Raw genomic sequence first — 26701 nt, 5'->3', positions numbered from 1 at the left:
TTAAACAAAATACAGAAAAATAGCTGTTTTATTGCGGATGCTGTTGAAGTTTGGAAGGAACTGAGTGAACACTTAAAAACAGAACTACACATGGACAGAATTAAATTACAAGCAGTAAACAAACGAATGGGACAAGCACTGACTCCAGCTCATTTTTTGGCAAATATTGTCAATATCCAATATCAGGGTCAAAACCTAAGTGCTGAGGAAGAGGAGTTAGCTATGACATGGGTATCCAGCAATCATCCATCTTTAATGCCAACTATAATAAACTTCAGAGCTAAGGGGGAACCATTCAAGAAATATATGTTTGCTGAAGATATTTTAAGGAAGGTCACACCAGTAAACTGGTGGAAGTCACTTAAGCGCTTGGATTTAGAGACTGTTCAAGTAATGATTTCACTTTTAACAGCAGTAGCTTCTTCTGCAGGCGTTGAAAGAATATTCTCTTCCTTTGGACTCATTCATTCTAAATTGAGAAATCGGTTGGGACCCAATAAAGCAGGAAAGCTTGTTTTTCTTTTCCAGATTATGAATAGGAACAAAGAAGAAGATGATGATGAAGATGACGACAAGTGAGCTACAGAGGACAGCAGGGACAGTAGTATTTAAGTTTTTCATGTGTCGGCTGGGCTGACAGTCTAAGTTTCTTAAAATATATATATATATTTTGTTTAGCCAAATTAGTTAACAAACATGGATGTTTGTTTAAGCAAATAACTTATGCTGTAATGTTGTTATTGTTTCAGTTGAATAAATCTATTTAAATTGTTATTAAGGTCAGGATTATTTTTCTACTTCCTAAGTACAACAGAACAGTGGTGTCCAAATATGAATGATTAACCCATTAAACTGGGGAGAAAAAAGTAATATAAAAAGTGATTCTAAAAATCTTCATCTACTTGCATGTTAAAGTAGCAAGAACTAGTTTAGGTAGAAACTTTGATTTAAATCACTGATTTAAATCAAGCCTTACTGACTGGTGATTTAAATCGTGATTTAAATCATGATTTAAATCAGTTAGATTTAAATCAAATCCACCCTGGAGGAGTGTTTAAAAAACTAGGGAATGGGGGGGAGGTTATTCATTTTATAGGAGGGGAAGATAGTGCAGATAGAGACCTGGGCACAAATAAGGAAGTTGGGGGTGGTGGTGGCATGGGGGGGTGGGGTTAGATCAATTAATAATTTAAGAAAGAATAGAGGTGCAGAGAGATACATAAAATGTATGTATACTAATGCCAGAAGCCTTGCCAGCAAAATAGAGGAATTAGAATTAATGGTGTTGGAGCATAATTATGACATGAGGGGGATATCTGAAACATGGCTGGATGAGAGCCATGACTGGGCTGTTAACTTGCAGGGTTATAGTCTGTTCAAAAATGACCGAACGGATAAGGGGGAGGTGTGTTGTGAATTAGACTTTTTTGGCTCCCTCTTGTGGTCACTAGTGATATGACTCTGGGATTGTCTTTCCTCAGTTTGGCACCCACCTGGGTCGTTAGTCCAGGGGTGTTGCTATATAAACTTCCTGGATTCTCAGTCCAGTGCCTGGCATCGTTGTAATCAGTTCCTTTCTGTTTGCTCCTGTCTGCTGGTCCTGGATTTTGCAAAATTAAGCTAAGTCTTGCTTCCTTGTTTTTTGGTTATTTGCATTGCTACTATTTTTGTCCAGCTTGTACTAAATGTGATTCCTGATTCTCTGGAAGCTCTAGGGGGCTGGTGTTCTCCCCCCGGGCCGTTAGACGGTTCGGGGGTTCTTGAATATCCAGCGTGGAAATTTTGATAGGGTTTTTGCTGACCGTATAAGTCATCTTACTATATTCTGCTATTAGTCAGTGGGCCTCTCTTTGCTTAATATCTAGTTCATTCTTACGTTTGTCTTTTCTCCTGCTGAGGCAACTATCATTTACTGTACGCCCCTCAGCAGGGTCACGGGGCCATCAGGGTCACGGACCGGGCCTAGCCACCGTGACAACCCCAGAGCAGAGACTCAGAGGCCCGGTACCGGGTACCCCTCGGCCCTGCGGCAGTGGGGGCGCTACACAAGCAAATGCAAACCGAGCACACACTCAAGGGGTCAGACACACAGACTAAACGAAAGTATAGCTGACAGGTAATCCTAGTCTGGAGTGTGTATAAATACCCCTTCCAGATCCAAAGAGAGGCCAGCAATATTAACCCTGAGAGAGCAGGACATTAACCATGTCCTATACCATGACACCATTACTTTGTGTACTTGTAACTCCACTCTCTGCTCCGTCAGGTTCACCTCTGCTTCGCTGTGAGTTCCTATCAGTCGGTATGATAAAGATTGAGACACAGTCTTTTTCAACTTTCAAATAAACAACTTTACTGTTAGCTTTATACAGCACATTGAGATTCTTCACAGTATTTACAACAGAATTCGCTTTACACATTTCTTCTTCTTTCCCTGTACCTTCCTTCCTGTCACACAACACATACCAGGGTCGGACCGTGCCACATGGTTCCTCACTGTCCTCCCAATTCAGCTCTGTTATGGTTACACATTCCTTAGTCTGTTTCGCATCAGACAAGAGTTTCCATCTCCGAAGCTAGTTGCCACTTGTCGAGTGACCTGCCCTTCTGTACTGTGCTTTGTGGTGACCCAACATCCTCATCTTAGGGCTACCTGTGCCCCGTACTGTCTTGTTTCTCTCCTTTCCTGCTGCTTTACTGGCCTCTGCTGCTCTGGCCAATTGCTGTGGATGGCTGGGCTTTTCCTCTTAATGAAAGAATGTTGCGGGGGTTGTTGCTATTATCCTAAGCATTCAAGCCTGTATGGACTGTTTGGGCTCCCCTAACTCTAATGAGGAAGTTTCCCCTTTCTTAACAGCAGCTGACCCCTCCTACATTAACTAGTACTATGTACACTCTTCTGACATACTTCCATCTAGTGGACAAACTTCAGTGCTACGCTTTCCCAATTTAACAAGCACATCACATATCAATTTATACATTTAACAGATAAAGGAATAAGAGAGGCAATATACCATTAGATATATACATAGTGACTAAGACACGGTAATACACTTGATTGTGTAGCAGTACCATTATATAAGAGGTGGTAGTACACTTAAATCGTATAGCAATACCATCATATGTAAACCTATACACAAACACTGATAACATATGGCACCGGGATGAGAGAGAAGGGCCATGGCATAAACATATTTTACCATACCCCCTACATTCCTCCTTCCCTTTAATTTTGTCATCCTTGACCTAGTACCGCATAAATCTTTATTTTTTACAAATTATACTCCATGTAGGGAGGCAACACGAAGTAGTCTTAATGACATTAAAGGTGACTCATGGTGAGTCAAGTCCAAGAAAAATAGCGTAACACAGTCTGTGTTGTAAGAGCATGGTCCTGGTTCACAGTCCACCAGGTGTAGTAATGTACAGCATGACCCATGCATGGGTTCTGTAGTCCTTGGAGGTGAACTCTCCCTTCCCTTGAAGAGAGTATGGCTCAAACTTATTCACAAATGGGTAGACCTGTGCATTAAGTCTACAGTCCCTAAGGAGGAAGGCATATTCCTCCCTTTAAACTGAGTAGTGCCCTTGAATGTCGGGTGCACTGCCTGTCCCAGAAACAGTCTATTGCTGCAGTCGCACATAGAACAGGGCTCAGTCCTAGGGCAAGTTCCTGTTTTCCAGCAGAAAGGGTGCTCTATCCTCTATCCAGGCGGCCTGCGTGGGGGATGGGAAGGGGCCCTCTGATGGAGGACTGGCACGGAACAACCCCCGGAGTACAAAGTTGCCGAGTGCGGATCTGTCCTCGATGGTCGGGGCGGAGGATTGCTCACCTCCTCTTGTGGCCGGACCACGTCTGTCCTGTAACTTTTAGGTCTCTTCACCGCAGCAGCTGCGCACTACATCTCCACTTTCAGCGCGGGCTCCTCCGAGGCGGATGCACCTTCCAGTTTTCTGGCTTTCAGCTCACGATTCAGATGTTCTGGACCCGGACGATGAAGCTCTGACTCCGGCAGACACTGGCACCGCTCCTCCGCTGGACTGGGGAAAAGATGAGTGCAGAATTCATCCGCGACCCCTTTCTGTCACCCAGCCCAAGTCTTTTCCTCCTCCTGCCTCCAAATCCGCTCAATGCAGCATACGCCGCCGCAGCTCCGCGTGCATGAGTGCTCAATTGCTGCTGATCCCGTAGCTTGTGATGGGACCGCGCAGCTGCACATGAGATTTTCCTCTGGGCCCCACCCGTTGCAGGGTGGGATCGCCTCCGGTCGCTCCACTCATTCTCTAGCAATCTGCGGGAAAAGGCCAGAGAGAAAAGGGCAATGGCATAAACATATTTTACCATACCCCCTACAATTGCACCCCCCCCCTTAAAACATAAAAATTTTAAAAAATAAGAACATAAATTAACCCCTTCATGACCCAGCCTATTTTGGCCTTAATGACCTGGCCGTTTTTTGCAATTCTGACCAGTGTCCCTTTATGAGGTAATAACTCAGGAACGCTTCAACGGATCCTAGCGATTCTGAGATTGTTTTTTCGTGACATATTGGGCTTCATGTTAGAGGTAAATTTAGGTCGATAATTTCTGAGTTTATTTGTGAAAAAAATGGAAATTTGGCGAAAATTTTGAAAATTTCGCAATTTTCACATTTTGAATTTTTATTCTGTTAAACCAGAGAGTTATGTGACACAAAGTAGTTAATAAATAACATTTTCCACATGTCTACTTTACATCAGCACAATTTTGGAAACAAATTTTTTTTTTGCTAGGAAGTTATAAGGGTTAAAATTTGACCAGTGATTTCTCATTTTTACAACAAAATTTACAAAACCATTTTTTTTAGGGACCACCTCACATTTGAAGTCATTTTGAGGGTTCTACAGGTCCTTCTCAAAAAATTAGCATATAGTGTTAAATTTCATTATTTACCATAATGTAATGATTACAATTAAACTTTCATATACTATAGATTCATTATCCACCAACTGAAATTTGTCAGGTCTTTTATTGTTTTAATACTGATGATTTTGGCATACAACTCCTGATAACCCAAAAAACCTGTCTCAATAAATTAGCATATTTCACCCGACCAATCAAATAAAAGTGTTTTTTCATACCAAACAAAAAAACCATCAAATAATAATGTTCAGTTATGCACTCAATACTTGGTCGGGAATCCTTTGGCAGAAATGACTGCTTCAATGCGGCGTGGCATGGAGGCAATCAGCCTGTGACACTGCTGAGATGTTATGGAGGCCCAGGATGCTTCAATAGCGGCCTTAAGCTCATCCAGAGTGTTGGGTCTTGCGTCTCTCAACTTTCTCTTCACAATATCCCACAGATTCTCTATGGGGTTCAGGTCAGGAGAGTTGGCAGGCCAATTGAGCACAGTAATACCATGGTCAGTAAACCATTTACCAGTGGTTTTGGCACTGTGAGCAGGTGCCAGGTCGTGCTGAAAAATGAAATCTTCATCTCCATAAAGCATTTCAGCCGATGGAAGCATGAAGTGCTCCAAAATCTCCTGACAGCTAGCTGCATTGACCCTGCCCTTGATGAAACACAGTGGACCAACACCAGCAGCTGACATGGCACCCCACACCATCACTGACTGTGGGTACTTGACACTGGACTTCAGGCATTTTGGCATTTCCTTCTCCCCAGTCTTCCTCCAGACTCTGGCACCTTGATTTCCGAATGACATGCAAAATTTGCTTTCATCAGAAAAAAGTACTTGGGACCACTTAGCAACAGTCCAGTGCTGCTTCTCTGTAGCCCAGGTCAGGCGCTTCTGCCGCTGTTTATGGTTCAAAAGTGGCTTTACCTGGGGAATGCGGCACCTGTAGCCCATTTCCTGCACACGCCTGTGCACGGTGGCTCTGGATGTTTCCACACCAGACTCAGTCCACTGCTTCCTCAGGTTCCGGTCACCTCTTCTCGTTGTACAGCGTTTTCTGCCACATTGTTTCCTTCCAACAGACTTACCATTGAGGTGCCTTGATACAGCACTCTGGGAACAGCCTATTTGTTGAGAAATTTCTTTCTGGGTCTTACCCTCTTGCTTGAGGGTGTCAATGATGGCCTTCTTGACATCTGTCAGGTCGCTAGTCTTACCCATGATGGGGGTTTTGAGTAATGAACCAGGCAGGGAGTTTTTAAAAGCCTCAGGTATCTTTTGCATGTGTTTAGAGTTAATTAGTTGATTCAGAAGATTAGGGTAATAGGTCATTTAGAGAACCTTTTCTTGATATGCTAATTTATTGAGACAGGTTTTTTGGGTTATCAGGAGTTGTATGCCAAAATCATCAGTATTAAAACAATAAAAGACCTGACAAATTTCAGTTGGTGGATAATGAATCTATAGTATATGAAAGTTTAATTGTAATCATTACATTATGGTAAATAATGAAATTTAACACTATATGCTAATTTTTTGAGAAGGACCTGTATATGGCTGAAAATACCCAAAAGTGACACCATTCTAAAAACTGCACCCCTCAAGGTGCTCAAAAGCACATTCAAGAAGTTTATTAACCCTTCAGGTGTTTCAAAGCAGCAGAAGCAACATGGAAGTAAAAAATGAACATTTAACTTTTTAGTCACAAAAATGATTTTTAGCAACAATTTTTTTATTTTCCCAAGGGTAAAAGGAGAAACTGGACCACGAACATTGTTGTCCAATTTGTCCTGAGTACGCTGATACCTCATATGTGGAGGTAAACCACTGTTTGGGCGCACGGCAGGGCTCGGAAGGGAAGGAGTGCCATTTGACTTTTTGAATGAAAAATTGGCTCCAATCTTTAGCGGACACCATGTCGCGTTTGGAGAGCCCCCGTGTGCCTAAACATTGGAGCTCCCCCACAAGTGACCCCATTTTGGAAACTAGACCCCCCAAGGAACTTATCTAGAAGCATAGTGAGCACTTTAAACCCTCAGGTGCTTCACAAATTGATCCGTAAAAATGGAAAAGTACTTTTTTTCACACAAAATTTCCTTTAGCCTCAATTTTTTCATTTTCACATGGGCAACAGGATAAAATGGATCCTAAAATTTGTTGGGCAATTTCTCCTGAGTACGCCGATACCTCATATGTGGGGGTAAACCACTGTTTGGGTGCACGGCAAGGCTCGGAAGGGGAGGCGCGCCATTTGACTTTTTGAATGGAAAATTAGCTCCAATCGTTAGCGGACACCATGTCGCGTTTGGAGAGCCTCTGTGTGCCTAAACATTGGAGCTCCCCTACAAGTGACCCCATTTTGGAAACTAGACCCCCCAAGGAACTTATCTAGATGCACAGTGAGCACTTAAAACCCCCAGGTGCTTCACAGAAGTTTACAACGCAGAGCCGTGAAAATAAAAAATAATTTTTCTTTCCTCAAAAATGATTTTTGGCCCGGAATTTTTTATTTTCCCAAGAGTAATAGGAGAAATTGGAACCCAAATGTTGTTGTCCAGTTTGTCCTGAGTACGATGATACCCCATATGTGGGGGTAAACCACTGTTTGGGCGCACGGCAGGGCTCAGAAGGGAAGGCACGCCATTTGGCTTTTTGAATGGAAAATTAGCTCCAATCATTAGCGGACACCATGTCGCGTTTGGAGAGCCCCTGTGTGCCTAAACATTGGAGCTCCCCCATAAGTGACCCCATTTTGGAAACTAGACCTCCCAAGGAACTAATCTAGATGTGTGGTGAGCACTTTGAACCCCCAAGTGCTTCACAGAAGTTTATAACGCAGAGCCATGAAAATAAAAAATAATTTTTCTTTTCTCAAAAATGATTTTTTAGCCCACAATTTTTTATTTTCCCAAGGGTAACAGGAGAAATTGGACCCCAAAAGTTGTTGTCCAGTTTCTCCTGAGTACGCTGATACCCCATATGTGGGGGTAAACCACTGTTTTGGCACACGTCGGGGTTCGGAAGGGAAGTAGTGACGTTTTGAAATGCAGACTTTGATTGAATGCTCTACGGGTGTCAGGTTGCATTTGCAGAGCCCCTGATGTGCCTAAACAGTAGGAACTCCCCACAAGTGACCCAATTTTGGAAACTAGACCCCCAAGGGAACTTATCTAGATGTGTGGTGAGCACTTTCAACCCCCAGGTGCTTCACAGAAGTTTATAACGTAGAGCCGTGAAAATAATAAATGTGTTTCCTTTCCTCAAAAATATTTTTTTAGCCCAGAATTTTTTAATTTTCCCAAGGGTAACAGGAGAAATTTGACCCCAAAAGTTGTTGACCAGTTTCTCCTCAGTATGCTGATACCCCATTTGTGGGGGTAAACCACTGTTTGGGCAGATGCCGGGGCTCGGAAGGGAAGTAGTGACATTTTGGAATGCAGACTTTGATGGATTGGTCTGCAGGCATCATGTTACGTTTGCAGAGCCCCTGATGTGCCTAAACAGTAGAAACCCCCCACAAGTGACCCCATTTTGGAAACTAGACCCCCCAAGGAACTTATCTAGATGTGTGGTGAGCACGTTCAACCCCCAAGTGCTTCACAGAAGTTTACAACGCAGAGCCGTGAAAATAAAAAATAATTTTTCTTTCCTCAAAAAAGATGTTTTAGCAAGCAATTTTTTATTTTCACAAGGGTAACAGGAGAAATTGGACCCCAATATTTGTTGCCCAGTTTGTTGTGAGTACGCTGATACCCCATATGTGGGGGTAAACCACTGTTTGGGTGCACGTCGGGGTTCGGAAGGGAAGTAGTGACGTTTTGAAATGCAGACTTTGATGGAATGCTCTGTGGGCGTCACGTTGCATTTGCAGAGCCCCTGATGTGCCTAAACAGTAGGAACTCCCCACAAGTGACCCCATTTTGGAAACTAGACCCCCAAGGGAACTTATCTAGATGTGTGGTGAGCACTTTCAACCCCCAAGTGCTTCACAGAAGTTTATAACGCAGAGCCGTGAAAATAATAAATGTGTTTCCTTTCCTCAAAAATATTTTTTTAGCCCAGAATTTTTTAATTTTCCCAAGGGTAACAGGAGAAATTTGACCCCAAAAGTTGTTGACCAGTTCCTCCTGAGTATGCTGATACCCCATTTGTGGGGGTAAACCACTGTTTGGGCGCACGTCAGGGCTCGGAAGGGAAGTAGTGACATTTGAAATGCAGACTTTGATGGAATGGTCTGCGGGCGTCACGTTACATTTGCAGAGCCCCTAATGTGCCTAAACAGTAGAAACACCCCACAAGTGACCCCATTTTGGAAACTAGACGCCCCAAGGAACTTATCTAGATGTGTGGTGAGCACGTTCAACCCCCAAGTGCTTCACAGAAGTTTACAACGCAGAGCTGTGAAAATAAAAAATCATTTTTCTTTCCTCAAAAATTATGTTTTAGCAAGTAATTTTTTATTTTTGCAAGGGTAACAGGGGAAATTGGACCCCAGTAGTTGTTGCCCAGTTTGTCCTGAGTACGCTGGTACCCCATATGTGGGGGTAAACCACTGTTTGGGCGCACGTCGGGGCTTGGAAGGGAGGGAGCACCATTTGACTTTTTGAACGCAAGATTGGCTGGAATCAATGGTGGTGCCATGTTGCGTTTGGAGACCCCTGATGTGCCCAAACAGTGGAAACCCCTCAATTCTAACTTCAACACTAACCCCAACACACCCCTAACCCTAATCCCAACTGTAGCCCTAACCCTAATCACAACCCTAACCCCAACACACCCCTAACCACAACCCTAACCCCAACACACCCGTAACCCTAATCCCAACCCTAACCCTAATCCTAACCCTAATCCCAACCCTAACCCTAATCCCAACCCTAACCACAACTTTAACCCCAACACACTCCTAACCCTATCCATAACCCTAACCACAAGCCTAATCTTAACTCTATTTCCAACCCTAGCCCTAATTCCAACCCTAACTCTAATTCCAACCCTAACCCTAAGGCTATGTGCCCACGTTGCGGATTTGTGTGAGATTTTTCCGCACGATTTTTGAAAAATCTGCAGGTAAAAGGCACTGCGTTTTACCTGCAGATTTACAGCGGATTTCCAGTGTTTTTTTGTGCGGATTTCACCTGCAGATTCCTATTGAGGAACAGGTGTAAATCAGGTGGAATCCGCACAAAGAATTGACATGCTGCGGAAAATACAACGCAGCATTTCCGCACGGAATTTTCCGCACCATGGGCACAGCGGATTTGGTTTTCAATAGGTGTACATGGTACTGTAAACCTGATGGAAAACTGCTACGAATTCGCAGCGGCAAATCCGCTGCGGATCCGCGGCCAATCCGCTGCGGATCTGCGGCCAATCCGCTGCGGATCCGTGGCCAATCCGCTGCGGATCCGCAGCCAAATCCGCACTGTGTGCACATGCCCTAACCCTACCCCTAATCCTACCCCTAACCCTACCCCTAACCCTAACCCTACCCCTAGTTCTAACCCTAGTTCTAACCCTAACCCTAGTGGAAAAAGAAAAAAAAATATTTTCTTTTTTTTATTATTGTCCCTACCTATGGGGGTGATAAAGGGGGGGGTCATTTACTATTTTTTTTATTTTGATCACTGTGATAGGTTTTATCACAGTGATCAAATTATATCTGGAACGAATCTGCCGGCCGGCAGATTCGGCGGGCGCACTGCGCATGCGCCTGCCATTTTGGAAGATGGCGGCGCCCATGGAGAAGACGGATGGACACCGGGAGCCTCGGTAAGTATAAGGGGGTGGAGATCGGGGCACGGGGGGGCGTCGGAGCACGGGGGGTGGCATAGGAGCACGGGGGGAGCGGACAGGAGGACGGGGGAGCGGAGCACAAGACGGAGGGGAGCGGACCACAGATCGGTGGCTTGGGGGGGGCGATCGGTGGGGTGGGGGGGTCACATCAGTGTTTCCAGCCATGGCCGATGATATTGCAGCATCGGCCATGGCTGGATTGTAATATTTCACCAGTTTTTTAGGTGAAATATTACAAATAGCTCTGATTGGCAGTTTCACTTTCAACAGCCAATCAGAGCAATCGTAGCCACGGGGGGGTGAAGCCGGGAGTACCACTCCCCCTGTCCCTGCAGATCGGGGGAAATTGGAGTTAACCCTTTCACCCGATCTGCAGGGACGCGATCATTCCATGACGCCACATAGGCGTCATGGGTCGGATTGGCACGGGTTTTCATGACGCCTACGTGGCGTCAAAGTCCGGGAAGGGGTTAACTGTGTTTTATTACATCTTTGGGAAGCTCAGTTCAAATTCCCTAGCTACACCTAGGCCGAATTACTGCCATATTTCGTATCCAGAAATCACTTACATAGGACCTGGCTGACAAAGTGAGGTACACCAAAAGTTTCTAAAAACGAGACATCATCCAAAGAAATTCTGGAACAAATGAGAAACAAAGTAATTCTTTATTTTTTTTTTTAATTTTTATATAGCGCTAACATATTCCACAGTGCTTTACAGTTTTGCACACATTATCATCACTGTCCCCGATGGGGCTCACAATCTAAATTCCCTATCAGTATGTCTTTGGAATGTGGGAGGAAACCGGAGTGCCCGTAGGAAACCCACGCAAACACGGGCAGAACATACAAACTCCTTGCAGATATCGCATCTACACCTTCGGCCTGGGACAGCTCATAGAATCCCACAGTTTGCAATATCATCTCTACGCTGATGACATGCAGATCTACCTATCTGGACCTGACCTCACTTCCTTACTGACCAAAATCCCACAATGTCTGTCTGCTATTTCATCCTTCTTTTCTGCTCGTTTTCTAAAACTGAACATAGACAAAACAGAATTCATCATCTTTTCCCCACCTCACTCTACCCCTCCACCCGACCTATCCATCAATGTCAATAGCTGCTCACTTTCCCCGGTCCCACACGCTCGGTGCCTCGGGGTGATCCTTGACTCTACCCTCTCTTTCAAGCCACATATCCAAGCCCTTGCCTCCTCTTGCCGATTCCAACTCAAAAACATTTCCCGGATCCGTGCATTCCTTGACCATTAAACCACAAAAACACTAGTACATGCCCTTATCATCTCCCGCCTCGACTACTGTAACCTCCTACTCTCTGGCCTCCCCTCTAGCACTCTGGCACCACTCCAATCCATCCTAAACTCTGCTGCCCGACCAATCCACCTGTCTCTCCATTACTCCCCAGCCTCTCCTCTCTGCCAGGCCCTTCACTGGCTTCCTATTGCCCAGAGGCTACAGCTCAGAACACTAACAATGACATACAAAGCCATTCACAACCTGACTCCTCCATACATCTGTGACATGGTCTCCTGGTACCTACCTACATGCAACCTTCAATCGTCTCATGATCTCCTTTTCTACTCCTCTCTCATCTCTTCCTCCCACAACCGCATCCAAGATGTCTTCCGTGCTTCCCCTATACTCTGGAACTCTCTTCCCCAACACATCAGGCTCTCGCCTACCACGGAAACCTTCAAAAGGAACCTGAAGACCCACCTCTTCCGACAAGCCTACAACCTGCAGTGATCCCCAGCCTACTGAACCGCCGCATGACCAGCTCTACCCTCTCCTGGTGTATCCTTACCCATCCCCTGTAGACTGTGAGCCCTCGCGGGCAGGGTCCTCTCTCCTTCTGTACTTTTGTGTGCCTTGTTTTACTCATGTTTATTGTACTTGTCTATATTTGCTACGTTCACATGTAAAGCGCCATGTAATAATTGGCGCTATAAAAATGTATAATAATAATAATAATATTGTCCAAGGTGGGATTAGAACCCAGGACTCCAGCGCTTTAAGGATACAGTGCAATCCACTGAGCCACTGTGCTGCCTTGCCCCATCAGTCAGGAAAAGGCTATGAAACCATTTCTAAGGCTTTGGAACTCCAGCCAACCACAGTGAGAGTCATTATCCACAAATAGCGATAACATGGAACACTGGTAAACCTTCCCATGAGTGGCCCCAGACCAAAATTACCCCAAGCAGCAATGACTCATCCAAGAGGTCACAAAAGACCCCACAACAACATTCAAAGAACTGTAGACCTCACTTGCCTCAGTTAAGGTCAGTGTTCATGTCTCCACCATAAGAAAGAGACTGGGCAAAAATGGCCTGCATGGCAGAGTTCCAAGACGAAAACCACTTTTGAGCAATAAGAACATAAAGGCTTGTCTCAGTTTTGCCTGAAAACATCCTGATGATCTCAATGACTTTTGGGTAATACTCCGTGGTCTGATGAGACAAAAGTTGAACGTTTTGGAAGGTCTATGTCCCATTATATCTGGCGTAGAAGTAACACAGCAGTTTAGAAAAGGAACATCATGGCAACAGTAAAATATGGTGGTGGTAGTGTAATGGTCTGGGGCTGTTTTTCTGCCTTAGGACCTGGAAGACTTGCCGTAGTAAATGGAACCATAAATTCTGCTGTTTACTAAAAAATCCTTAAGGAGAATGTATGGCCATCTGTTTGTGATCTCAAGCTAAAGAGCACTTGGGTTATGCAGCAGGACAATGACCCAAAACTCACCAGCAAGCCGACCTCTGAATAGCTTAAGAAAAACAAAATTAAGATGTTGGGGTGACCTAACAAAGTCAAAGGTCAAAGTCCTGATCTTAGTCCGAGTGAGATGCTGTGACATGACCCTAAAAAGCCAGTCCATGCTCAGAAACCCTCCAATGTGGCTGAATTACAACAATTCTGCAAAAATTACCTTATATACTTGAGTATAAGCAGAGATTTTTCAGCCCATTTTTTTAGGCTGAAAGTGCCCCTCTCCGCTTATACTCGGGTCATTGTCCCAGGGAGTCCGCGGGGGAGGGGAAGCGGCAGGAGTGGCGGCTGTCACATCATACTCACCCCCACCTGACTCGTCTCTACATGCCCCTCTTTCTCAGATGGTCTCTGGAGCCTGAAGCTCTTCCTATGTTCAGCAGTCACATGGTACCGCTCATTAAAGTAATGAATATGGACGCGCCTCCACTCCCATAGGTGTGGAGTGCATATTCATTATTTTAATGAGCGGTACCATGTGACTGCTGAACACAGGAACAAGCTGCTGATGCGCGCCAGAGACATCGGAGAAGCAGGGACTTGCAGAGACCACGCCAGGATGGGGTGAGTATGACGGGGGAGGGTGAGCCATGCGATATTCACTTGTCCCCATTCCACCGCCGAGCTGTGTCTTTTGCATCCTCTGGCTGTGACGTTCAGGTCAGAGGGCGTGATGACGTGTTTAGTGCGCGCACTCTCTGCCTGAGTCACTACAGAGAGCCAGAAGACACAGGGGCTTGCGGCGGTGGAACGGGGACAGGTGAATATCACAAGTGCCAGGGGCCTGAGCCAGCGGCGACTTCGGCACCTGACCCCCATAGCGAGCCGATGTCCCCGCCTGCTCAGAACACCGGCACTTGGCGCCCAGCGACAAGAGGTATGTCATTTTTTTTCATCGCAGTAGCAGCAGCATATGGGGCATATTATTCTATGGAGCATCTTATGGGGCCATCAACCTTTATGGAGTAGCATATGGGGCATATTATGCTAATATGGAGCCTCTTATGGGGCCATCAACCTTTATGGAGCAGCATATGGAGCATATTATGCTAATATGGAGCATCTTATGGGGCCATCAACCTTTATGGAGCAGCATATGGGGCATATTATTCTATGGAGCATCTTATGGGGCCATCAACCTTTATGGAGCATTATATGGGGCATATTATTCTATGGAGCATCTTATGGGGCCCATCATGAACTTTATGGAGCATTATATGAGGTCTATTTTGCATGGAGCAACTTATGGGGCCCATCATGAACTGTGTGGAGCATTATATGGGGCTCCTGATTCAATATAGATATTCATAAACACTTAACCTACTTGTCAATCAATTTTACTTTTATTGGTATCTATTTTGATTTTTGAAATGTACCAGTAGCTGCTGCATTTCCCACCCTAGGCTTATACTCGAATCAATAAGCTTTCCCAGTTTTTTGTGTCAAAATTAGGGGTCTCGACTTATACTCGGTTCGCCTTATACTCGAGTATATACGGTAAGTTGGTCAAAATTCCTCCAGAGCGTTGTAAAAGATTAATTGCCAGTTATCGCAAATACTTGATTTCAGTTGTTGCTGCAAAGGGTGGCCCAACCAGTTATTAGGTTTAGGGAGCAATCACATTTTCAGACAGGACCCTGTAGGTTTGGATTTCTTTCTGTCTTAATAATAATACCTAATTTAAAAACTGCAATTTGTGATTGCTTGTGTTATCTTTGTCTAATATTTAAATTTGTTTCGTTATCTGAAACATTTAAGTGTGACAAACATGCAAAAGAGTAGGAAATCAGGAAGGGGCAAACACTTTTTTCACACAATTGTATGTATGTCCCCAATTTACAGAGACCTCAGTCATAAACCCAGATATCTCAGGTAATAAAAGGAAAACCCATCTGAAGACTTCTATATGGATGCTATTATATTTGCAGTACTTCAAATCCTGAGAATATACAATTCTAGCCTGTAATTTTTGTGGGGTATTTTTATGATCCAACACCTCAGAATCTCAGCAAATACACAGCAGCCCCACCAATCAGCGGTCATTAGCTCTGGTGATGCCCTGATCTAAGAATTGAACGAGACTGTATTCTACAGCTCAATTCAATGTGTAGCAGCCACTCACTGACCAATACTAAAGATCAGTTCCTATTCTTTTGAATAGGAGTAATACCAGACACAAGTCAGGGACAAGAGTAGCTTTGTCTATTATAAAATGCACAACATTTTATTTGTAATCTCTAATAAGTGTAGTAGTAGGTATTGGCAATAAATGCAAGAACAGCAAAGCCCAATTAACACGCTACAAGGCAGCAGCAGACATTAAAACTCAAACAATACCAGGAATTAGGGCGAGGCCACGGAGAACAGCCATGAGTGAGAAATAGACTATTATTGGTTGCACAATTTTACCGTTACACAGCAGCCTTAAGCACAGAATTGCATGACAACTAACAAGCCAGTCATAGCAGTCTGCACCGTGCCCCTGCTTTAATCTTTCTCACATTCCCTTTATTTGGTTGTTTCGACTTCAAGCCATTTAAAGGGAACTTGTCACTATAAAAATGCAAATCAATCTGCAGGCAGCATGTTGTAGAGAAGGGGGAGATGAGAAGATTGATATATAATTTTGTAAAAAAAAAAACATTCAGTATAAACCGTGTTTTAATAATTTCATCCTTTGCTCTTTCTGGGTTTTCTTTTGTCCAGTGCGCTGTCCTATCAGTGACTGACAGCTTTCTCTATATGCACACCTATACAAAGATGCAAGTTACCGCTAGGACCACCCACTGGACCAAATACCCAGAGAGACCAGAGGTTTAAATGAGTAAAACACAGGTTATACTGAATCTTTTTTCGTAAAACTATACCTCTACCTGTTTATCTCTCTGCTCTATATTATGGTGCTGGCAGATTAGATGGCATTTTTATGGTGACAGGTTCCCTTTAAGGCAAGTTTCAGATGACAGTATGAAAACTCGAGCCAGTCAAGTCCGAAAATGAGTGACTCACTATTCAGCTTTGTGTGCTCGTGCTCCTTTTGTGGGAGTGCATAAGCCGCCTGCCATTTACCTGCACTAGTCTTGTCCATAAAGCAGACCAAGGTGGAGCATGCTGAGATTTATTTCCAGGCACTCCATTTTCTGTATAGAGTATCAGCCTCGTGCACCAGCACATTTGCTATAATGGGTGTGTGCACTCTCTGTGCCTTCTCCAGACAGCACACGTCCATGTCTGAACGAACCCCAAGTGTAATTATTTTCTGTTTTTGTTGACCAACCAACAACTGCCTGTTTATTCTTATCTATGACTTTTGGCCTAATGAGTTCATGTCATCACTAATAACTTGACGTATGGACATTTTGTATCTCCTGCTCTTCCTCTTCTTAGTTCCCATTTTGGATACAAATCACATTTTACCCCATTACTAGAATACAAATAAAAGCTCAAACTTCTAAAGAGAGAACTGAAAATCATAAACTGGTGGTCATTTTTCATCATTTCATTGGCTGGAAGAGAACTAGTTCCTTATCTAATTTCGTTGGAAATTGGTGTTTTTCTTTTTCCAGTTATGTAAAGACTTCAGAAAACTATTTTCATGTAACTCCCCTCATAGTTGAAACACGCTGGATATATTTGACCTTGTTAGATCTCTATATGCTTTGCAAATCATTGCTTTCCTGACAAACACCTCTAAAGTGGAGTTCATACATGTTAGGCCGGCGTCACACTAGCGAGTTTTACGGACGTATGAGAGGTGCAGAAAATACGGATTGCATACGGTACAATGATTCTCTATGGCCCAGCTCCTATCTGCCGTATTTTACTGACCCGTATTATACGGTCTTGTACGGCCGTAGAAAATCGCAGCATGCTGCGTTTGTCACCATATTGCGCAAAAAAATTGCCAATAAAAGTCTATGGGTACGAGAAAAATACGGATTACACGCGGACCAGCAGTGTGACTTGCGAGAAATACGCAGCGGTGTTCTATAGAAAAGCCGGTAATTCAATTGAAGGCTTTTTCTTTCTCCTTCACAAACCCGACATATGAGACATGGTTTACATACAGTAAACCATCTCATATCCCTTTTTTTTTTTGCATATTCCACACTACTAATGTTAGTAGTGTGTATGTGCAAAATTTGGGCGCTGTAGCTTGTAAAATAAAGGGTTAAATCGCTGAAAAAATTGGCGTGGGCTCCCGCGCAATTTTCTCCGCCAGAGTGGTAAAGCCAGTGACTGAGGGCAGATATTAACCCCTTAAGCCCCGAGGGTGGTTTGCACGTTAATGATCGGGCCAATTTATACAATTCTGACCACTGTCCCTTTATGAGGTTATAACTCTGGAACGCTTCAACGGATCTTGGCAATTCTGACACTGTTTTCTAGTGAGATGTTGTACTTCATGATAGTGGTAACATTTATTCGATATAATTTGCGTTTATTTGTGAAAAAAAATGGAAATTTGGCGAAAATTTCGAAAATTTCACAATTTTCCAACTTTGAATTTTTATGCCCTTAAATCACAGAGATATGTCACACAAAATACTTAATAAGTAACATTTCCCACATGTCAACTTTACATCAGCACAATTTTGGAACCAAATTTTTTTTTTGTTAGGGAGTTATAAGGTTTAAAAGTTGACCAGAAATTTATCATTTTTACAACACCATTTTTTTTTAGGGACCACATCTCATTTGAAGTAATTTTGAGGGGTCTATATGATAGAAAATACCCAAGTGTGACACCATTCTAAAAACTGCACCCCTCAAGGTGCTCAAAACCACATTCAAGAAGTTTATTAACCTTTCAGGTGTTTCACAGGAATTTTTGGAATGTTTAAATAAAAATGAACATTTAACTTTTTTTCACACAAAATTTATTTCAGCTCCAATTTGTTTTATTTTACCAAGGGTAACAGGAGAAAATGGACCCCAAAAGTTGTTGTACAATTTGTCCTTAGTACGCTGATACCCCATATGTGGGGGTAAACCACTGTTTGGGCGCATGGCAGAGCTCGGAAGGAAAGGAGTGCCATTTTACTTTTCAATGCAAAATTGACTGGAATTGAGAAGGGATGCCATGTTGCATTTGGAGAGCCCCTGATGTGCCTAAACATTGAAACCCCCCACAAGTGACACCATTTTGGAAAGTAGACCCCCTAAGGAACTTATGTAGATGTGCTTTGAGAGCTTTGAACCCCCAAGTGTTTCACTACAGTTTATAACGCAGAGCCGTGAAAATAAAAATTATTTTTTTTTCAGAAAAATGATTTTTTAGCCCCCAGTTTTGTATTTTCACAAGGGTAACAGGATAAATTGGACCCCATAAGTTGTTGTCCAATATGTCCTGAGTACGCTGATACCCATATGTGGGGTGGAACTACTGTTTGGGCGCATGGCAGAGCTCGGAAGGGAAGGAGCGCCATTTGGAATGCAGACTTAGATGGACTGGTCTGCAGGTGTCACGTTGCATTTGCAGAGCCCCTGATGTACTCAAACAGTAGAAACCCCCCACAAGTGACCCCATATTGGAAACTAGACCTCCCAAATAACTTATCTAGATGTGTTGTGAGAACTTTGAACCCCCAAGTGTTTCACTACAGTTTATAACGCAGAGCCGTGAAAATAAAAATTCTTTTTTTTTTTTTTTCAGAAAAATGATTTTTAACCCCCCAAATTTTTATTTTCTCAAGGATAACAAGAGAACTTCGACCCCAAAAGTTGTTGTCCAATTTGTCCCGAGTACGCTGATACCCCATATGTTGGGGTAAACCCCTGTTTGGGCGCACGGGAGAGCTCGGAAGGGAAGGAGCACTGTTTTACTTTTTCAACGCAGAATTGGCTGGAATTGAGATCGGACGCCATGTCGCGTTTGGAGAGCGCCTGATGTGCCTGAACAGTGGAAACTCCCCAATTCTACCTGAAACCCTAATCCAAACACACCCCTAACCCTAATCCCAACGGTAACCCTAACCACACCCCTAACTCTGACACACCCCTAACTCTAATCCCAACCGTAAATGTAATCCAAACCCAAACCCTAACTTTAGCCCCAACCCTAACCCTAACTTTAGCCCCAACACTAACCCTAACTTTAGCCCCAACTCTAGCCCCAACCTTAAGGCCATGTGCACACGTTCAGTATTTTTCGCGTTTTTTTCGCTATAAAAACGTGATAAAAACGCGAAAAAAAACGCTTACATATGCCTCCCATTATTTTCAGTGTATTCCGCATTTTTTGTGCAAATGTAGCCTTTTTTTCCGCGAAAAAATCGCATCGCGGAAAAAAAAGCAACATGTTCATTAAAATGCGGAATTGCAGGGGATTCCGCACACCTAGGGGTCCATTGATCTGCTTACTTCCCGCACGGGGCTGTGCCCACGATGCGGGAAGTAAGCAGATTATGTGCGGTTGGTACCCAGGGTGGAGGAGAGGAGACTCTCCTCCACGCACTGGGCACCATATAATTGGTAAAAAAATAAGAATTAAAATAAAAAATAGTCATATACTCACCCTCTGATGGCCCCGGAGTGTTCCCGCCTCTGTGCTGCACGCTGGTTTCGGTTCCTGTAGCTGGTGTGCGGTGAAGGACCTTGCCGAATGACGTCACTGTCCTGTGATTGGTCGAGACCGCTCACGTGACCGTGACGTCATGGAAGGCCCTGCGCGCACACACCATCTATACGGAACGGACGCCGGTGAGGAGATCTGATGTCTGCGGGTGAGTATAAGCATTTTTTTTATTTTTTTTATTATTTTTAAACGTTCTATCTTTTACTATAGATGCTGCAAAAGCAGCATCTATAGTAACAAGTTGGTCACACTTGTCAAACGCTATGTTTGACAAGTGTGACCAACTTGTCAGTCAGTTTTCCAAGCGATGTTACAGATCGCTTGGAAAACTTTAGCATTCTGCAAGCTAATTACGCTTGCAGAATGCTAAAAAACCGCAAAAAAAACGGAAAAAAACCGCAAAAAAAAAAATGCGGATTTCTTGCAGAGAATTTCCGGTTTTCTTCAGGAAATTTCTGCAAGAAATCCGCAACGTGTGCACATACCCTAACCCTAGCCCTAACCCTAGCCTTAACCCTAGCCCTAACCCTAGCCCTAACCCTAGTGGGAAAATGGAAATAAATACATTTTTTTAATTTTATTACTTTTCACTAACTAAGGGGGTGATGAAGGGGGGTTTGATTTACTTTTATAGCATTTTTTATATCGGATTTTTATGATTGGCAGCTGTCACACACTAAAAGACGCTTTTTATAGCAAAAAAGTTTTTGCGTCTCCACATTTTGAGACCTATAATTTTTCTATATTTTGGTCCAGAGTCATGTGAGGTCTTGTTTTTTGCGGGACGAGTTGACGTTTTTATTGGTAACATTTTCGGACACGTGACAGTTTTTGATCACTTTTTATTCCGATTTTTGTGAGGCAGAATGACCAAAAACCAGCTATTCATGAATTTCTTTTGGGGGAGGCGTTTATACCGTTCCACGTTTGGTAAAATTGATAAAGCAGTTTTATTCGTCGGGTCAGTACGATTACAGCGATATCTCATTTATATTTTTTTATGTTTTGGCGCTTTTATACGATAAAAGCTATTTTATAGAAAAATAATTATTTTGGCATCGCTTTATTCTGAGGGCTATAACTTTTTTATTTTTTTGCTTATGATGCTGTTTCGCAGCTCGTTTTTTGCGGGACAAGATGACGTTTTCAGCGGTACCAAGTTTATTTATATCCGTCTTTTTGATCGCGTGTTATTCCACTTTTTGTTCGGCAGTATGATAATAAAGCGTTGTTTTTTGGCTCGGTTTTTGTTTTTTCTTACGGTGTTCACTGAAGGGATTAACTAGTGGGACAGTTTTATAGGTTGGGTTGTTACGGACGTGGCGATACTAAATATGTGTACTTTTATTGTTTTTTTTACATAAAGAAATGTATTTATGGGAATAATATATATATTTTTTTTTCTTTAATTAGGAATTTTTTTTTTTTTTACACGTGTGGAAATTTTTTTTTTTACTTTGTCCCAGGGGGGACATCACAGATCGCTGATCTGACAGTTTGCACAGCACTCTGTCAGATCAGCGATCTGACATACAGCCGTGCAGGCTTACCAGCATCTGCTGTGGACTCGGAAGTACTCCCTGCAGGACCCGAATGCAGCCCCGTGGCCATTTTGGATCCGGAGACTGCAGGGAGGAGACCCTCGGTACAAGGTGAGTACATCGCCTTGTACCAATCGTCTCAGGGAAGCCCACAGGGAGCCCCCTCCCTGCGCGATGCTTCCCTGTACCGCCGGTACACTGCGATCATGTTTGATCGCAGTGTGCCGGGGGATAATGTGCCGGGGGCGGTCCGTGACCGCTCCTGGCACATAGTGCCGAATGTCAGCTGCGATAGTCAGCTGAAACCCAGTCGCGATCGGCCGCGCTCCCCCCGTGAGCGTGGCCGATCGCATATGACTATCCCGTCACTGGGAATTAAGTCCCAGGTCACCTTGACGGGATAGTACGTCATATGGGATTAAGGGGTTAATAGCCTAGAGAGGGTCAATGGTTATTGGCCCCCCTGGCTAAAAACATCTGCCCCCAGCCACCCCAGAAAAGGCACATTTGTAAAGATGCGCCTATTCTGGCACTTGGCCACTCTCTTCCCACTCCCGTGTAGTGGTGGGATATGGGGTATTGAAGGGTTAATGTCACCTTGCTATTGTAAGGTGACATTAAGCCAGATTAATAATGGAGAGGCGTCAATTTTGACATCTATCCATTATTAATCCAATAGTATGAAATGGGTAATAAAACACACACATTATTTAAAAGTATTTTAATGAAATAAAGACACAGGGTGTTGTAATATTTTATTATACTGGTAATCCACCTGAAGACCCTTGTCCTGTAAAAAAGGTAACATAAAAAATCAACAATATCCCATACCTTCCGTCGTTCCGTCAGTCCCACGATGTAAATCAACAATATTATATGTTGTTATTAATTGTCGTGTGTGTGTTCTTTATTTTTTATTTCTAGTTTTCTCAATATGATCACGGTTTTGGATGTCATATAGGCTACATTGGACTCCCTCGTATCACGGATGCACAGAGAAATATGAAGCCATCACCTTTGTTTATTTATTTGTTTATTTGTTTATTTATTTGTCTGGGCTATCATATTGTATTAATATGAGGTACACTGCACTGGTCACTTTAACTGCTAAACATACCTTTGGTGATAGTAGTTTTGTCACTTTAATATAGGTGGGTTGTATAATCCCCTCCTTTTTTATAAATAACTATGTTCAATTCGTTTACTAACCTTTACTGGTGCACTTTTTATGTAGAAATACACTGTAGGAGTATGCAGCGCTTTTCTGATCCTTCCAAAGATGGCCGCCACTGTGGTCTTCTTAAATATGGCCGCCGGCAGTGTGCATGCCCGCTGTGGCCCGGATCGCTCGTCCTGGCCGCTGCCGCCGTTACTGGCTGGTCGTGTGTGTCACCTGACGTCACACGGTGGTGTTCCACCTACATGCACGCCCAGCTGCGGCGGCTTCGGTAGTGACGCGCACCGGGCACCACCGCGCATGCGCCGGTTGTCCGGCGGCGTTTCCGGTTTTGTCATTATTTAAACACCATGGGACAGGCCGTATACGAACCCTGTTGAAAAAGCCATCTGGCGAAACGTGCGTTCGGGGGCGTTGAGAAGGAGGGGGTACTGTCTGTGACTACTGACATGGGTAAGCCTACATGATGTTACACACAATTTTTGTTGGTTACATTTATGGGATACCTTTGGGACCCTATGTTTATTAATATGTATTTGTTTGGCTTATTCATATGACAAAAGAATTTACTAATAGTGCCTCCCCTCTACTCAATTTTTTCGTCATGTTCCCTCCTTATTGTTTCTTCCTGCTCTGCAGAGTGCATACAGCACATTTCTGCAGTTTTTGACTTATGATTTTGTTGTTTTGTATTGTTGATTAATTGTAATAAAACGTCATTTATACTTTTTATACATAACTATGTATCTGTGGACTTTTTTGCTCTATTTATTTGTGTATATCTCTGTTTGGAGTGGTCCTAGTGATTGGACGCCCTGGGGGTGTTCGGGGAGAGCTGAGGTTTCTCGCTCTCAGCTACAGTTTACCTCAGTGCTTCATGATTGCGTGATTACTCCCAAATAACTTATCTAGATGTGTTGTGAGAACTTTGAACCCCCAAGTGTTTCACTACAGTTTATAACGCAGAGCCGTGAAAATAAAAATTCTTTTTTTTTTTTTTTTTTCAGAAAAATGATTTTTAACCCCCCAAATTTTTATTTTCCCAAGGATAACAAGAGAACTTCGACTCCAAAAGTTGTTGTCCAATTTGTCCCGAGTACGCTGATACCCCATATGTTGTGGTAAACCCCTGTTTGGGCGCACGGGAGAGCTCGGAAGGGAAGGAGCACTGTTTTACTTTTTCAACGCAGAATTGGCTGGAATTGAGATCGGACGCCATGTCGCGTTTGGAGAGCCCCTGATGTGCCTGAACAGTGGAAACTCCCCAATTCTACCTGAAACCCTAATCCAAACACACCCCTAACCATAATCCCAACGGTAACCCTAACCACACCCCTAACTCTGACACACCCCTAACTCTAATCCCAACCGTAAATGTAATCCAAACCCTAACCCGAACTTTAGCCCCAACCCTAATCCTAACTTTAGCCCCAACACTAACCCTAACTTTAGCCCCAACCCTAGCCCCAACCTTAACCCTAGCCCTAACCCTAGCCCTAACCCTAACCCTAGCCTTAACCCTAGCCCTAACCCTAGCCCTAACCCTAGCCCTAACCCTAGTGGGAAAATGGAAATAAATACATTTTTTAAATTTTATTATTTTTCCCTAACTAAGGAGGTGATGAAGGGGGGTTTGATTTACTTTTATAGCATTTTTTATATCGGATTTTTATGATTGGCAGCTGTCACACACTAAAAGACGCTTTTTATAGCAAAAAAGTTTTTGCGTCTCCACATTTTGAGACCTATAATTTTTCTATATTTTGGTCCACAGAGTCATGTGAGGTCTTGTTTTTTGCGGGACGAGTTGACGTTTTTATTGGTAACATTTTCGGACACGTGACAGTTTTTGATCACTTTTTATTCCGATTTTTGTGAGGCAGAATGACCAAAAACCAGCTATTCATGAATTTCTTTTGGGGGAGGCGTTTATACCGTTCCACGTTTGGTAAAATTGATAAAGCAGTTTTATTCGTCGGGTCAGTATGATTACAGCGATATCTCATTTATATTTTTTTATGTTTTGGCGCTTTTATACGATAAAAGCTATTTTATAGAAAAAATAATTATTTTGGCATCGCTTTATTCTGAGGGCTATAACTTTTTTATTTTTTGCTTATGATGCTGTTTGGCAGCTCATTTTTTGCGGGACAAGATGACATTTTCAGCGGTACCATGTTTATTTATATCCGTCTTTTTGATCGCGTGTTATTCCACTTTTTGCTCGGCAGTATGATAATAAAGCGTTGTTTTTTGGCTCGTTTTTTTCTTTTTTTCTTACGGTGTTCACTGAAGGGATTAACTAGTGGGACAGTTTTATAGGTTGGGTTGTTACGGACGTGGCGATACTAAATATGTGTACTTTTATTGTTTTTTTGTTTTTTTTACATAAAGAAATGTATTTATGGGAATAATATATATATATATTTTTCTTTATTTAGGAATTTTATTTTTTTTTACACATGTGGAAATTTTTTTTTTAACGTTTTTACTTTGTCCCAGGGGGGGCATCACAGATCGCTGATCTGACAGTTTGCACAGCACTCTGTCAGATCAGCGATCTGACATACAGCCGTGCAGGCTTAACAGCGCCTGCTGTGGACTCGGAAGTACTCCCTGCAGGACCTGAATGCAGCCCCGCGGCCATTTTGGATCCGGGGACTGCAGGGAGGAGACCCTCGGTACAAGGTGAGTACATCGCCTTGTACCGATCGTCTCAGGGAAGCCCGCAGGGAGCCCCCTCCCTGCGCGATGCTTCCCTGTACCGCCGGTACACTGCGATCATGTTTGATCGCAGTGTGCCGGGGGATAATGTGCCGGGGGCGGTCCGTGACCGCTCCTGGCACATAGTGCCGGATGTCAGCTGCGATAGTCAGCTGACACCCAGCCGCGATCGGCCGCGCTCCCCCCGTGAGCGTGGCCGATCGCATATGACATACTATCCCATCACTGGGAATTAAGTCCCAGGTCACCTTGACGGGATAGTACGTCATATGGGATTAAGGGGTTAATAGCCTAGAGAGGGTCAATGGTTATTGGCCCCCCTGGCTAAAAACATCTGCCCCCAGCCACCCCAGAAAAGGCACATCTGTAAGATGTGCCTATTCTGGTACTTGGCCACTCTCTTCCCACTCCCGTGTAGCGGTGGGATATGGGGTAATGATGGGTTAATGTCACCTTGCTATTGTAAGGTGACATTAAGCCAGATTAATAATGGAGAGGCGTCAATTTTGACATCTATCCATTATTAATCCAATAGTATGAAATGGGTAATAAAACACACACATTATTTAAAAGTATTTTAATGAAATGAAGACACAGGGTGTTGTAATATTTTATTATACTGGTAATCCACCTGAAGACCCTTGTCCTGTAAAAAAGGTAACATAAAAAATCAACAATATCCCATACCTTCCGTCGTTCCGTCAGTCCCACGATGTAAATCCATCTGAAGGGGTTAAATCATTTTACAACCAGGAGCTGTGCTAATGCAGTTGATCCTGTCTGTAAAATTTTGTGAATGAATGGAGTGCAGGGGAATGTCCTATAGTTACCTTGAGTTGCGGTGATGCGCCCTCTGCTGGATGTCCTCATATGAACTCGAGCCTTGGAATTTTTCCCACGCTCGAGTTCATATGAGGACATCCAGCAGAGGGCGCATCACCGCGACTCAAGGTAACTACAGGACATTCCCCTGCTTTTCATTCATTCCCCAGCGTTTTACAGCCACGAGCACTGCATTAGCAGAGCTCCTGAGTGTAAAATGATTTAACCCCTTCAGATGGATTTACATCGTGGGACGTGACCTGAACGACGGAAGGTATGGGACATTGTTGTTTTTTTATTTTTCCTTTTTTACAGAACGAGGGTCTTCAGGTGGATTAAGAGTCTAATAAAATATTAAAACACCCTGTGTCTT

Source organism: Ranitomeya variabilis, chromosome 7 (genome assembly GCF_051348905.1).
Source record: "Ranitomeya variabilis isolate aRanVar5 chromosome 7, aRanVar5.hap1, whole genome shotgun sequence".
NCBI lineage: Eukaryota > Metazoa > Chordata > Amphibia > Anura > Dendrobatidae > Ranitomeya > Ranitomeya variabilis.
Note: the sequence above shows the minus strand (reverse complement) of the source record.